The 15,730-nt window shown below is 42.3% G+C and overlaps 1 pseudogene; it reads left to right on the top strand.

Moving 5' to 3' along the window:
• The first annotated feature begins 370 nt into the window (after positions 1-370).
• LOC101608317 overlaps positions 371-15,730 on the top strand; it is a 57,419-nt pseudogene continuing 42,059 nt past the window's right edge.

Below are 15,730 nucleotides of genomic sequence, written 5' to 3'. Positions count from 1 at the left end.
CACTGAGTAGATGGTCATCAGCATTGATCCAATAGCTCAAGTGTGTGCTTTTCAGTTTCCTTGTAGGTCTTCTGCTTTCCCCCAGGGGTGCTGCTATAGAGCACAGGTTAATAAAATCATATTACTAAAAGTTAAAGTTAAGGTCTAGAAGTTACTGGTCAGTTGAGATGGGTCCTCAGAAGAGCTTTGTAGTTTTTCCTTGCATTGTTGGAGGCCTGTGAGTGACAAAAAGGATTGTCACCAACGGTCCAGGCATTTTGTTTAGAGGGAGTGTTATGGGCACAGGAATGAATGGTTGAAAGATGTTACTTCTTATATGCCCTGCAGGGCTAGGTTTCCTCTATTCTGGTAACTTGAGGCAAATGAGAATATGGAGGTGAGTTGGAGCTCTGTGGAGTTGAAGAATGTATTTCACCTGAATCTATTGCCCACTGTTTTTGGTTTGGAAGCAGGGCTTGTGCACAGACAAGAGCCATCCAGTATATCAGGGGTTTTCCCTCTTGCTCTTTCTTATATAACCCCCTGTCCTAGTAGAGAGCCATGAAGGCTTCAACTTAGGGCACTTCAGATTACTCCCTTGATTTTTACAATAAAGGTCTAGTTGTAGAGTGGCGTTGTAACTTAAGTTTCCATCCTTAATTTTTTTTTTTTTCAAAGTAGAGTCTCACTCTAGCTCAGGCTGATCTCGAATTCACCTATGTACTTTCAGGCTGGCCTTGAACTCACGTGATCCTCCTACTTCTGCTTCCAGAGTGCTGGGATTAAAAGCATATACCATCATGCCTGGCTCTATCCTTTTATTAAAGGTAGGCAGACATTAACAGGCCTGGAGGTCTTTGGAAGAGGAACTCTACCTCCTCTCTGACTACCTGGTGTGAAAGGGAGAGGGTGGAGTCTATCAATCACTCACCTGGACCACCTCTCAACTACACACAAGCTAAGGAGGTAGGAGGAATAGTTACTCCCTTAGGGAAGTAATATTCTATACCTCCAGAAGTCCTTCCTTTGGGGCAGTTGTTCACAGAGCCTACCTGCTTTTCTGAGTTCTAACCCTAAAAGCACAACTTCTCCATTGGCTCCTTTTCTTTCTTTTCTTTGGAGGCCAGCTGAAATCCCAAGCATGCTTGCCTGACACACTGGGGTTTTTCCACCTTTTGTTCAATAAATCTCCTTAACTTTACTCCAAATCATCTATGTGCCTAATTGTGTGTGTGTGTGTGTGTGGTCATGAGACAAAGAACTTGTCAGTATGAAAATATGTAACACTTTGGCCACATTTCCCCCTCATCTAGCTTGTATGGAGGCCAGACAGTGTTACAGTAAAGTATTTGCCTCTTTTTCTTTAGGTTCTAATGGTGAAGTCTATTCTAATTCTTAAGTATAACTACAGTGGGCAATCCTAGGGCCTAAGGAAAAAAAGCAAGTACCAGATCCTCTGGAGTGGAGAAAAGTATCCCTACCACCCACCTGGAGTTCCCAAAGAGACTTGACAAGTAAGAACATTCTCTTCTTATCTTTCAAACCCAATGTGTCCTTGGGCATCTGTTGAGCATAGCCACAGAGAAATCAGAAACCCTGATTAGAGCCTCAAATTGTTCTGGGAGACAGTGTGTTTGAGGCAGTTGTTTATGCGGTTCTCTCCTGGGACTAAGCCCCACAATACTGGAATGATATTCCCTGCAGCAAGCATCTCTGAGGTTATTGCTTTAGCAGCGGTGGAATAAGGTCACTCTCTTAAGAAGCTCTGAGGCAGTCCTAACTACTGGGTCCAGCAAGGAAGCTGCTTGTTACATGTGCGCTAAGTTGGAGGGTTTTTTTTATTCTCTTTCTCTTGGATCTTATCCTTAAAGTGATAGTTTATCACCTGGGAGATTAAATCCATATTCTCAGAGATAATATTGTCTATAGCAAATGAGCAGGAAGTCCTGAGTGGGGAAATATCCGTTTATCTCAGCCTGGTTCACATTCCATTTCCCAGATGTCCACTTAGCTACCAGACAGCAGCCAGGTGGACTTCCCGTCTTGCCAGGCTGTGCTACAGCTTGTGTCTCACTCTAAACAACTGAGATGTTGGGGGAGGGGACATACTTTAAGCCCCTATGCCCACCAAAGTTTGGTCCTGTTAAAAACTATGAATTGGCAGCAACTGAAGGGATCAGCCTGTGTGGCTGGTGGTTAGGAGGATGCTGGTGGGCAATGTAGTGGTGGGCTTTCTCATCGAAACTATGCCTCTACCTGAGCCCTGGGTGGAGTAGGCCTCTAGGGAATTACCTCTGCGTGAGGAGGAAGTGAGCAAAATCTACTGCAATTCACATGTCCACGCCTTGTTCCCATCATTCTGGAGGGGCTCTAGGATGGTGAAAGGAAATGAGGCAGGGAGGGGGGAAGGTACAGTAGTGACAGAACCCCTGAAGGTAAAAATAAGCAGGAAGTTTACACTTGCTTGAAATCAAAGACATCTAACTTCTTATCTCTGGCCTAGTTCCCTAGACCCATTTTTCCACCAACAACCATGACCTCTCCTGGGAGGGAGGTCTTTCATAGGAAACATTGTGGTTGGTCAAGTTCAGCCTTCAGAACTTGGTGCCAGGGTTAACCTCTTCCTGAGATAGCCCCTAGCCCTAACCAACCTGAGCCTGAAGACTGCCCACCTCCACTGAAAGGTTATAAATTCCTTTGCAAGGGGAAGGCAGACTCTCTCTGATCACGTGGGAGCTTCCAGCTGTGGGTGAGTTTTTCCCTCAGCTGGGCCTGAGCTGGCTTAGCCTGGGCTTGGACCTAGGTGCAGCTGGGAGGGACCCCTAGCCCTTACTGTCCACATAGGCTCCTTTATCCCTCCATCTCCTCACACCTCACTCTAGCCCAGACTGAACTGGAATTCACTATGTAGTCTCAAGGTGGCCTTGAAATCTCAGTGATCCACCTACCTCTGCCTCCCAAATGCTGGAATTAAAGGCTTGTACCACCACGCCTGGCTTTTCTGTGCCCCCCCCACAGGCCCTCCATGTGGAATCTCTAGGTATGTGGATGCCCTTCTTTGGTTCTGAAATTCCTTCAACAACTGTAATAATTTAATCATTCAATTATTTGATTAAAATTAGAAATGAACCTTGGGGTTCAAGTGAAGGAACCCCAAGATGGGGACCCCACTCTCTGCCCGGATGTGGCGACACTCCAAATCACTCACGAGAAGCGGTCTTGATGCAAACTGCAAGAGGATTTTATTCCAAGCGCGCTGGGGCCCACAGTCGTACACCGCACAGGGGTAGAGGACTGCAGAGCCCCGAATGCAGGAACGGGACAGTTTTTATAGGGTTTCTAACAAAGCCTGTGCATTAGACCAATCATTTTTTTTAACATCAGGAGCCCGCGGGGTGCGAGCCAGTCAGTTTGTGCCACTCCATAGTTTCTAAGCCAATTAGTTTAGTTTGTTCAAGACCCTCGTGGACCAATCAGTCTCCTATGACCTTGAGGTCAGCATTTGTGCAGGTCCTTGGGTGGGAGTAGCAGAGTGTGGTATCAGTCTCCTATGACCTTGGTGGTCTGAGGCAGGCTGCTACAGCTTATGGTGCGAGCTACTAAGGCTTACGGTGTGGGCTATTAAGACTTATGGTGCAGGCTATTTACAGAAACCAAATAAGTGGTTCACTTCATTACTCATGTCCCATCCTTGAGGGCTATCTCATGCCCTTTTTACCTAGTTTTATATTAGGAGCGGGCTCTGATATAATGAGAAGAGGGATTCTTTACTTGCTTCCAACAGAGTAAAGCCTGGAGTTTGAGGTATGCAGGGGCCCGCTTAAGCTCCCTTTGGAGCGTGATAGTATTTCTGGGCTTCTGAATTCTTGGGCCTTTCACAAGAACTTTGCTGGACTTTTAGCACCCTGCCTCAGAAAGAAGGAAGGAAAGAGAGGGACTAGTGAGCAGAGTCCTATGGGAAGGTCCAAGGGCGTGATGGTGCTCAGGGGCTCAGTAACATGGTGAGGGGACCTCAGCAGACTAAGAAGTTCCTCTAGACTTTTAGAAGCCTCAACTCAGGCTGAAATCAGGATTCATGGCTTTGATATTGAAAAGAATTATAGGACAAGCCAATATGAAGCAAAGTCGAAGATTTTACATACATATAAAAATGAAACATTAGGATTTGCATATGAGAGAGAATGTGTAATTTTTTTTTTTTTACTTTTGTGGCCTGGGTTGCATCATTTTGTATGGTTTTTCCTAGTTCTATTCATTTTTCTGCAAATTTCAAACTTCACTTTATAGCTAGATAAAATTACATTATGTGTATGCAACTAAGTTTCATTACTGTTGAGCACTTTTTAAAGTCCTTACTGGCTGGTATCAGTAACTTTCTCATTGCTGGGATAAAATACCTACCCAGAAGCAGCTTATGGAAGGAAAAGGGATCAATGCAGCCTAATGGAGGACGTTCCATGGAGCAAGGGAAGGCATGGCAGGCCTCAGCTGGAAGCCAGAGTCAGATCTCACCAGTCAGGAAGCAGAGTGAACATCAAATGAGGCTGAGGTACAAAACCTCAAGGCTCTCTTCAAGGATCTGCTTTCTCCAGTAAGGCTTCACTTCCTAAAGGTTCTACAACCTTCCTGACCACTACTTCCTGCTGAGGATCAAGTATGTGGATATTAGTCTATTGGAGGCATTTTACATTAGCTTTCACCAGACTGTTTATATCTATTCTTTTGAGACCGATCTGTTCATTTCATTAGCCCATTTATTAATTTGTGGTTATTTTGTTGGTGATTAACTTTTGAAGTTAGTTCTGTATATATATTCTGGATATCAACTCCCTTGGAGAATAGTTAGTGGATCCCCCCACCCCCATTCTGTAGGCTTTCTGTTTGCTTTGCTCATAATTTCCTCTGCTGTGTAAAAACTTTTAAATTTCTGGGAGGCAGAGGTAGGAGGATCGCCATGAGTTCCAGGTCACCCTGAGACTACATAGTAAATTCCAGGTCAGCCTGAGCTAGTGTGAGACCCTACTTCAGAAAACAAAAGCAACCACAAAAACCTTTTAAATTTCATGTAGTCCTCTTTGCTGATTCTTGGGACTGTTTCCTGTGCTATTGGTATCCTATTCAGAAAGTTCTTGCCTAGACAGGAAGAAAGAAGTGGAGAGAGGAAGATGAGCGTGAGTGAATGAATGCTGGTGGTATGGGAGTCTGTGGGTGGTGATACAGTTACGTGGGTGATGCTGTTTTGGCTGGTCCCTGACTCTGGTCAGCAGGCCATTTGAGCACAGGCCCATTTGCTGCCAGGGTTTAAATCTGTGCAGGTTTAACCCATCTCATGGCTTGGTTACTGTAGGATCTAAATAGATCTCCCAGTCAATATGGAACCTATTACCTGCCTCTCAAAGGCAATATGACCAGGCAGCATACACATCTTTGCTCTGGTTTACATCCTAGTAGATTAGCAAAAAGGATCCAGACTTTCCTTCACCCCTGGCTATGGGGCATCATAGGCAGCAGAGAGATGGAAGGGAATGATGGGAGACGGAGAGGTGCCTCCCACTATCATTGGGGCTCCCGCAGGAGCTTTCCCATCACTTTCAAGTGCTATGAAAGTGAAAGGGGAGTGTGAAGAAGGAAGGAAAATAAGAAATAGAACAGACCTGGCTGACTGCACTAGCTGTTTGTTGTAAGTGCAGATCTGAGTTTGGAGGGCACTTGCTAAAGTTCCCACATTCTTCTGTGCCAAGACAAAGAACATATATTTATTAGTAGAAATTGAGACAGTTTGTTAAGAAAAAGAAATACCCTTGTATGAATGGAAATGAGGTAATGAGCCAAGGATAGACATAAACTTAAAAGCATTGCTCATAGGTTTATAGTTCACTTATAGGCATCTGCCTATCCTGCATTTGCCAATTGTGGGCTTTTCTTGTGCATGCTCTGTGTTGCAGTCCAGTTCTCATTCCTGGTAGAAATCACCCAACCAAGAGCAGCTTCTGGGAAAAAGATTTATTTTGGCTTACAGGCTCTAGGGGAAGCTGCAAGATGGCAGGGGGAAAGGATGGCATGAGCAGAGGTTGGACATCACCCCTGGCCAACATAAGGTGGACAATAGCAACAGAAGAGTGTGCCAAACACTGGCAAGGGGAAACTGGCTATAACACCCATAAGCCCGCCCCCAACAATACACTCCCCTCCAGAAGGCATTAATTCCCAAATCTCCATCACCTGGGAACCTAGCATTTAGAACACCTAAGTTTATGGGGGACACCTGAATCAAACTACCACATTCCACCCCTGGCCCTCATAAACTGATAACCACACATATATAAAATGCAATGCATTCATCTAACGTTAAAAGTCCCATAGTTTCTATCAATTCCAATGATGTTCACACATCCCCATAGTCCAAGATCTTATAACTGAGCCATAATACCAAAAAATAACCTCAAAAAACCCTTAATGGCACAGAATAAATATTCACACTGCAAAAGATGGCATTGGCAATTGAACTACAGACACACGTGCCACCTTGTGTGCATGTACGACCTTGCACACTTGTGTCACCTTGTGCACCTGGCTTATGTGGGACGTGGAGAGGCAAACATGGGTCCTTAGGCTTCACAGGCAAGCACCTTAACTGCTAAGCTCTCTCTCCAGCCCTTGTCCTTTCAATCTTTTTTGCTTGTTTTGTTTTTGAGGTCAGGTCTCACGCTAGCCCAGGCTGACCTGGTCATCACTGTGTAGTCTCAGGGTGGCCTTGAATTCAAGGTGATCCTCCTACTTCTGCCTCCTGAGTGCTGGGATTAAAGGCATGTACCACCATGCCTCGCTTGTCTTCTTATTCTTTTAACAGTGTCCATCCTATGTTAATTACTGTTGTTATAGAGTAAATCATGATATTAGATATGATTCCTCTAATATCATTCCTCTTTTAAAAGTTGTTCTGAGTGTGGGGGTGGGGAGGGAGGGAATTACCATGGGATATACTTTATAATCATGGAAAATGTTAATAAAAATTAAAAAAAAATTAAAAAAAAAAAGATGGCATTGGGCATAGCAAAGAAATATTCAACCAATACAAGATTTAAAACAACCAGGGCAAACATCAAACTGTAACTTCAAGTCCAACAACTCTAGCCAGTGACAAATCCCCAAGTCCGATCATTCTAACCAGCAACAAGTCTCTGGTATTCCAATTCCGCCCCTCCAGCTAGGCTACTCACAGTCTTGGGAAACTTCATTGGGGCTGGAAACTCTCCTTGGCAGCCATCTTGTGGTCCTGGCATCTCCACTGGGTCTGAACTACAAGCCATGGTTCATCCTCATGGCCCATGGGGTCTCCATGCAGGCATCCAGCAAACCTGCTTCACAGCACCCATGGTCATTTCCAAAACACAAGACCATGTTGCAAACTCAAATGACCCTCTTTCCAGCATTTCTTATACTCCACAATACCAGGTGGGGGCCAATTTGTTGATCCAGGGGGAAATAAAGCAGACTTTGAAGAACAGGACACTCCTTGAACACTCAGGCCCCTTCAAAAGAATCAACATTCTTACTCTTACCCTAGCACAGGTCAGCTAGCCCAGTCTCAAAGGTTGTAATGTTTTAATTGCAGCTGAACGTGCAACAGTTCACCCAAAGATTTTTCTTTCTGTGCCATATCACTCTGCTCACACCAGTTCATGTCTATGCAAAACAACCCTGCACAAGTTCTCAGGACACGGGCATAAGAGCAAGCTTCTCACACAAACTGCTAGCCCAGTCCAAGCAAAGCTCTTTCTCACCCTCATAAGCCAAACCTCACAGTCCATAGTTCTTACTGCATTCAGGTCTTGCAGCTCAGACCGGAATAGTCCACCAAGCTGTACTTACAGCACTGCAAGGCATGTCTTAGGCCAAGGTTTCAAATCCTTCCACATCCTCTTGAAAATCTCCAAAAGACCAAAGCCACACAGTCAGGTGTCTAGCAGCAATCCTACTGCTTGGTACCATTTTACTGTTGCAATCAGGTTCACATTGTTGGGAGAAATCACCCAACCAAGAGCAGCTTCTGGGAAAAAGTGATTTATTTTGGCTTACAGGCTCGAGGGGAAGCTCCAAGATGGCAGGGGAAAGGATGGCATGAGAAGAGGGTGGACATCACCCCAGGCCAACATAAGGTAGATACTAGGAACAGGAGGGTGTGCCAAACTCTGGTATGGGAAACTGGCTATAACACCCATAAGCCCGCCCCCAACAATATATTCCCTCCAGGAGGCATTAATTCCCAAATCTCCATCAGCTGGGAACCTAGCATTCCGAACACCTAAGTTTATGGGGGACACCTGAATCAAACCACCACACTCTGTTTATCGCATGTTGCCCAGATAAGGAAGGCTTTCCAGCCTTCTGCCAACTGGCTTCTTTCATATGTTAATTTTGTGTGTATGTGTGCTTGTGTATGGTAGCATGTTTGTGAAGGTCAGAATGCAATCTTGAATGTTGGTTCTAACCTTTCAGCTTGTTTGAGCCAGGGCCTCTGTGGTGGTCTGAATTAGGTCCCCACCCCACTGCCCCACATACATTCATATGCTTTGAATGCATGCTCACCAGCTGGTGGCAGTTTGAGAGGCAGAGCTTTGCTGGAGGAGGTATGTTGCTGGGGCAGGTTTTGAGGTGTTATAGCCAGCTTCCCCTTGCCAGTGTTTAGCTCACTCTCTTGCTGCTATTTTCTACCTGCTATGGCAAGATGTGATCTCCAGCCTCTGCCCAAGAAGCAACCTAAGCCAGGCATAGTGATGCATGCCTTTAATCCCAGCACTTGGGAGGCAGAGGTAGGAGGATATCTGTGAGTTTGAGGTCACCCTGATTCCAAGTCAGCTTGGGCTAGAGCAAACCCTACCTTGGAAAAACAAAACAAAACAACAACAACAAAAAAATCCCTACCATGTTTTCTCACTGTTCACCACTGCACTCAGTAGTCTCTAACTGGCCTGTGATCTGGATAAGTCTCCTGCAGCATGTGGGTCTTGGGGTTCAGAATTCAAGAACTCCTGCTTGCATGGCAAATGCTTTATTTAACTTATTATTTTTAAAATTTTTTATTGTCAACTTCCATAATAATAGACAATAACCCATGGTAATTCCCTCCCCCCTCATATTTTCCCCTTTGCAACTCCACAATGTACCCCTTACCCCTCTCAATCAGTCTCTCTTTTATTTTGATGTCATCATCTTTTCCTCCTATTATGATGGTCTTGTGTTGGTAGTGTCAGGCACTGTGAGGTCATGGATATCCAGGCCATTTTGGTCTGCAGGAGCATGTTGTAAGGATTTCTACCTTTACTTTGGCTCTTACATTCTTTCCACCATCTCTTCCACAATGGACCCTGAGCCTTGGAAGGTGTGATAGAGATGCTTCAGTGCTAAGCACTCCTCTGTCACTTTCTCAGCTCTGTGGTGCCTTCTGAGTATCCCAAGGTACCACCATCTGAAAAGAGAAGCTTATCTAACCAAAAGTGAGAGTAGCATTCATATATGGGTATGAACATTAAGAGAGGTGCTTACTGGGCAGTTTGGTGAGCCTAGTATATACATTTAGCCAGATAGCAGCAGATGCTATACCCCTAGGGCTCATGACTGCCCCTGTTGTAGGTTTTTAGTATCAGAGATTTATTCCTTCCCATGGAGCAGGCCTCAAGTCCAACTAGAGAGTGGTTGGTTTCTTCCAGATATGGCACTATTTCACCTGTTGGCTCATTTGTCCTGGCTGGCCAAATTTAAGGTTTGCAGTGTCCACTGTTGCATATCTACTGGTGATTTCTCTTTCTCCTATTAAACTGCATGCATCATAGCTTTTCCAGTTTTCTGTCAGCTGGTCTACATGGAGGTTTTCAGCTCAGCTCCAGCAGGATTTCTCAGTGACCATGTAACCCAAGTTTGTGAAATCTTCAGCAGTAGGGACTTACCATCTATTCCTGGAAGGTAACCAAGAGCCTTGGCAATGGCCTGTAATGTTTTGGGGGCATTAGGGACCACCCTGGCCAACAACTTACTTGGAAGGTATCCCATCCCTGGCACTGAAAATTTTCTAGTAACAATATATGGCTTTGGGGTGTTCCATTGTCCTAAAAAGCAGGTTTCCAAATGACTTGTTCATATCCTCTTAGATTTTGGTTAGCCCTTCTTCTACATTTCCTTTACTCAGTCTCTTCCCCTGACCTCACTTAGGCCTTTTCACCACCCCCCCTCATTAATCTGATTTTATACTTACATATACATACTTACAATATCATCCTATTAAGTGCCCACATTTCTATTCCCTTTATATCCCCTATCTAGCTTACTAGCCTGTGCTATTTGGTTTTACTCCAGCTCCCATAGAAGTCTAATCATTTGTAGCTAGGATCCATATATGAGAGAGAACATGTGGCACTTGGCTTTCTGGGCCTGGGTTATCTTACTTAGTATAATCCATTCCATATCCATCCATTTTCCTGGAATTTGCATAATTTCATTTTTCTTTACTGATGAATGGACTTCCATTGTACTACACCTTTGTTTTCCACTCATCAGTTGAGGGTCATCTAGGCTGGTTCCATTTCCTAGGTATTGTGAATAGAGCCACAGTAAACATGGTTGAGCAAGTATCTCTAAGGTAGTGAGACAAGTCGTTAGTATATATGCCTAGGAGTGGTATAGCTGGATCATATGGTATATCTGTTTTTAGCTGTTGAAGGAACCTTCACACTGATTTCCACAATGGCTGGACCAGATTCCATTCCCACCAACAGTGTAGAATGGTTCTTCTTTGTCTGCATTCTCACCAGCATTTATGGTCATTTGTTTTCATGATGATGGCCATTCTGACAGGAATGAGATGGAATCTCATAGTAGGTTTTATTTTTTTAAATTTTTATTAACATTTTCCATGATTATAAAATATATCCCATGGTAATTCCCTCCCTCCTCACCGCCACACATTCCCATTTGAAATTCCATTCTCCATCATATTACCTCCCCATTACAATCATTGTAATCACATATATACATATCAACCTATTAGGTATCCTCCTCCCTTCCTTTCTCTTCACTTTATATCTCTTTTTAGCTTACTCCCTCTGCTACTAAGTATTTTCATTCTCACGCAGAAGCCCAATCATCTGTAGCTAGGATCCACATATGAGAGAGAACATGTGGCGCTTGGCTTTCTGGGCTTGGGTTACCTCACTTAGTATAATCCTTTGCAGGTCCATCCATTTTTCTGAAAATTTCATAACTTCATTTTTCTTTACCACTGAGTAGAACTCCATTGTATAAATGTGCCACATCTTCATTATCCACTCATCAGTTGAGGGACATCTGGCTGGTTCTATTTCCCAGCTATTATAAATTGAGCAGCAATAAACATGGTTGAGCACGTACTTCTAAGGAAATGAGATGAGTCCTTTGGATATATGCCTAGGAGTGCTATAGCTGGGTCATATGGTAGATCAATCTCTAGCTGCTTTAGGAACCTCCACACTGATTTCCACAATGGCTGGACCAGATTGCATTCCCACCAGCAGTGTAGAAGGGTTCCTTTTTTTCCACATCCCTGCCAACATGTATGATCATTTGTTTTCATGATGGTGGCCAATCTGACAGGAGTGAGATGGAATCTCAATGTAGTTTTAATCTGCATTTCCCTGATGACTGGTGACGTAGAACATTTTTTTAGATGCTTATATGCCATTCGTATTTCTTCTTTTGAGAATGCTCTATTTAGCTCCATAGCCCATTTTTTGATTGGCTTGTTTGATTCCTTATTATTTAACTTTTTGAGTTCTTTGTATATCCTAGATATTAATACTCTATCAGATTTTTAACTGGCGAAGATTTTTTCCCATTCTGTAGGTTGCCTCTTTGCTTTTTTCACTGTGTCCTTTGCAGTGCAAAATCTTTGTAATTTCATGAGGTCCCAGTGATTAATCTGTGGTTTTACTGCCTGAGCAATTGGGGTTGTATTCAGAAAGTCTTTGCCAAGACCAATATGTTGGAGGGTTTCCTCTACTTATTCCTCTAGCAGTTTCAGATTTTCAGAACTTATGTTAAGGCCTTTAATCCATTTGGACTTAATTCTTGTGCATGGAGAGAGAAAAGAATCTATTTTCATCCTTCTACAGATAAATATCCACTTTTCCCAGCAACATTTGCTGAAGAGGCTGTCTTTTCTCCAATGAGTATTTTTGGCATTTTTATCGAATATCAGGTGGCTATAGCTACTTGGGCTTACATCTGGGTCCTCTATTCTGTTCCACTGATCTACATGTCTGTTTTTGTGCCAGTACCATGCTGTTTTTGTTACTATGGCTCTGTAGTATAGGTTAAAATCAGGTATGGCGATACCACCAGCCTCTTTTTTGTTGCTCAGTATTATTTTAGATATTCGAGGTTTTTTGTGATTCCAAATGAAGTTTTGGATTGTTTTTTCTATTTCCATGAAGAAAGCCTTTGGAATTTTGATAGGGATTGCATTAAATGTGTAGATTGCTTTAGGTAAGATTGCCATTTTCACAATATTGATTCTTCCAATCCAGGAACAAGGGATGTTTCTCCACTTTCTAGTGTCTTCTGCAATTTCTCGCATGAGTGTTTTAAAGTTCTCATTGTAGAGATTCTTTACTTCCTTGGTTAGGTTTATTCCAAGGTACTTTATTTTCTTTTTTTTTTTTTTTAAATTTTTATTTATTTATTTATTTGAGAGCGACAGACATAGAGAGAAAGACAGATAGAGGGGGAGAGAGAGAATGAGCGCGCCAGGGCTTCCAGCCTCTGCAAACGAACTCCAGACGCGTGCGCCCCATGTACATCTGGCTAACGTGGGACCTGGGGAACCGAGCCTTGAACTGGGGTCCTTAGGCTTCACAGGCAAGCGCTTAACCGCTAAGCCATCTCTCCAGCCCCCAAGGTACTTTATTTTCTTTGATGCAACTGTGAATGGGAGTGATTCTCTGATTTCATCCTCTGTGTGTTTGTTGTTAGCATATATGAAGGCTACTGATTTCTGTGTATTTATTTTGTATCCTGCTACATTGCTGTAGGTTTTGATCAGCTCTAACAGTTTGCTAGTAGAGTCTTTAGGGTCCTTTATGTATAGAATCATGTCATCTGCAAATAACGATAACTTGATCTCTTCCTTTCCAATTTGTATCCCTTTTATGTGTGTCTCTTGCCTTATTGCTATGGCTAAGACTTCCAAAACTATATTAAATAAAAGTGGGGACAGTGGACACCCTTGTCTTGTTCCTGATTTTAGTGGAAAAGCTTCCAGTTTTTCCCCATTTAGTAATATGTTGCCTGTAGGCTTGTCATAAATAGCCTTTATTATATTGAGATATGTTCCTTCTATTCCCAGTCTCTGTAGGACTTTTATCATGAAGGAATGTTGGATTTTGTCAAATGCTTTCTCTGTGTCTAATGAGATAATCATGTGATTTTTGTCCTTCAACCCGTTTATGTAATGTATTACATTTATAGATTTGCATATGTTGAACCATCCCTGCATCTCTGGGATAAAGCCTACTTGGTCAGGGTGAATGATCTTTTTGATATACTCTTGTATTCTGTTTGCCAATATTTTGTTGAGAATTTTTGCATCTATGTTCATGAGGGAGATTGGTCTGTAATTTTTTTTTTTTTTTTGTTCTATCTTTGCCTAGTTTTGGTATCAGGGTGATGCTGGCCTCATAGAAGGAGTTTGGTAGAATTCCTTCTTTTTCTATTCCCTGGAAAAGCTTAAGAAGCAATGGTGTTAGCTCTTCCTTAAAGGTCTGGTAAAATTCAGCAGTGAATCCATCCGGGCCTGGGCTTTTTTTAGTTGGGAGATTATTGATAACTGTTCGAATCTCCATGTTTGTTATAGGTCTATTTAAGTGATTAATCTCATTTTGATTTAACTTTGGTAGGTCATATAAATCAAGGAAATCATCCATTTCTTTCAGATTTTCATACTTTGTGGAGTATATGCTTTTAAAGTATGTCCCTATGATTTTTTGAATTTCTCTGGAATCTGTTGTGATGTTACCTTGTTCATCTCTGATTTTATTAATTTGTGTCTCTTCTCTCTTTCTTTTGGTCAGATTTGCTAAGGGTTTATCAATCTTGTTTATCCTTTCAAAGAACCAACTCTTTGTTTCATTAATTCTTTGGATTGTTCTTTTTGTTTCTATTTCATTAATTTCTGCCCCAATTTTTATTATTTCTTCCTGTCTACTGATTTTTGGTTTGCCTTGTTCTTCTTTTTCCAAGGCTTTAAGGTGAAGCATTAGGTCGCTTACTTGTGACCTTTCTAATTTCTTAATATAGGCACTTAAGGCTATAAATTTACCTCTTAGAACTGCCTTTATTGTGTCCCAGAGATTTTGGCATGTTGTGTTCTCATTTCATTTGGCTCTATAAATTTTTTGATTTCCTTCTTGATTTCTTCATTGTCCCATTCATCATTTAGTAGTGTATTGTTTAGTTTCTATGATTTTGTGTATGCTCTATAGCCTTTCTTGCTACTGATTTGTAGTTTAATTCCATTGTGGTCAGATAGAATGCAAGGAATTATTTCAATTTTCCTGAATTTGTTAAGATTTGCTTTGTGTCCTAATATATGGTCTATTTTAGAGAATGTTCCATGTGCTGCTGAAAAGAATGTATATTCTCCAGCCTTTGGATGAAATGTCCTGTTTATATCTGTTAGGTCCATTCCTTCTATGACCTCATTTAGTCCAGTTGCCTCTCTGTTTATTTTTTCCCGGGATGACCTGTCAATGGATGAGAGTAGGGTGTTAAAGTCACCCACCACCACTGTGTTTGGTGTTATCTGTGACCTTAGTTCTAATAGTGTTTGTTTGACGAATTTGGGAGACCCCATATTAGGTGCATATATGTTTAGGATTGTAATGTCCTCCTGTTGGAGTGTGCCCTTCATCAATATAAAGTGACTTTCCTTACCTTTCTTGACTAACGTTGGACTAAAGTCTACCTTGTCCGATATTAGGTTAGCAACCCCTGCTTGTTTTCTAGGCCCATTTGCTTGAAACACCGTCTTCCAACCTTTCACCCTAAGATAATGTCTATCCTTTGTAGAAAGGTGAGTTTCTTGGAGACAACAAATTGTAGGATCCTGCTTTTTAACCCAGTCTGCAAATCTATGTCTTTTCGTTGGGGCATTGAGGCCGTTGATATTAAGAGATATTATTGAAAGGTGTGTATTTATGTTTGCCACTTTTTTTTGTGTGTGTGCGTGTGTTTCTGGTTCAACCTGTGCTCTCTTCTGTTAACTAGTATTTGAGTATTGCTTGTTTTTTCTAGGTTCCTTATATGTGTGCTTTTCCTTTTCTTCAGCATGGAGGATTCTATCAAGTATTTTCTGTAGAGCTGGTTTTGTCTTCAAATACTCCTTTAACCTGCTTTTGTCATGGAATGTCCTTATTTCTCCATCTATTTGAATGGATAACTTTGCAGGATAAAGTAACCTTGGTTGACAGTTGTTATCTTTCAGAACTTGGAATATATCACTCCAAGCCCTTCTGGCTTTAAAAGTTTGTGTTGAATAATCTGCTGTAATCCTGATGGGCTTGCTTTTGTAGGTATCTTGATTTTTCTCTCTAACTACTTTCAATATTTTTTCTTTGGTGTGTGTGTTTGGAAGTTTGATTATAATATGGCGAGGAGAGGTTCTTTCTGGGTTTTGTCTGGCTGGGGTTCTAAAGGCTTCCTGTATCAGCATTGGCACCTCTTT

This window comes from Jaculus jaculus, chromosome 8 (assembly GCF_020740685.1).
Source record: "Jaculus jaculus isolate mJacJac1 chromosome 8, mJacJac1.mat.Y.cur, whole genome shotgun sequence".
NCBI classification, from domain to species: Eukaryota; Metazoa; Chordata; class Mammalia; order Rodentia; family Dipodidae; genus Jaculus; species Jaculus jaculus.
The sequence above is the reverse complement of the archived record's forward strand: the minus strand, read 5'-3'. Positions and strand labels throughout refer to the sequence as shown.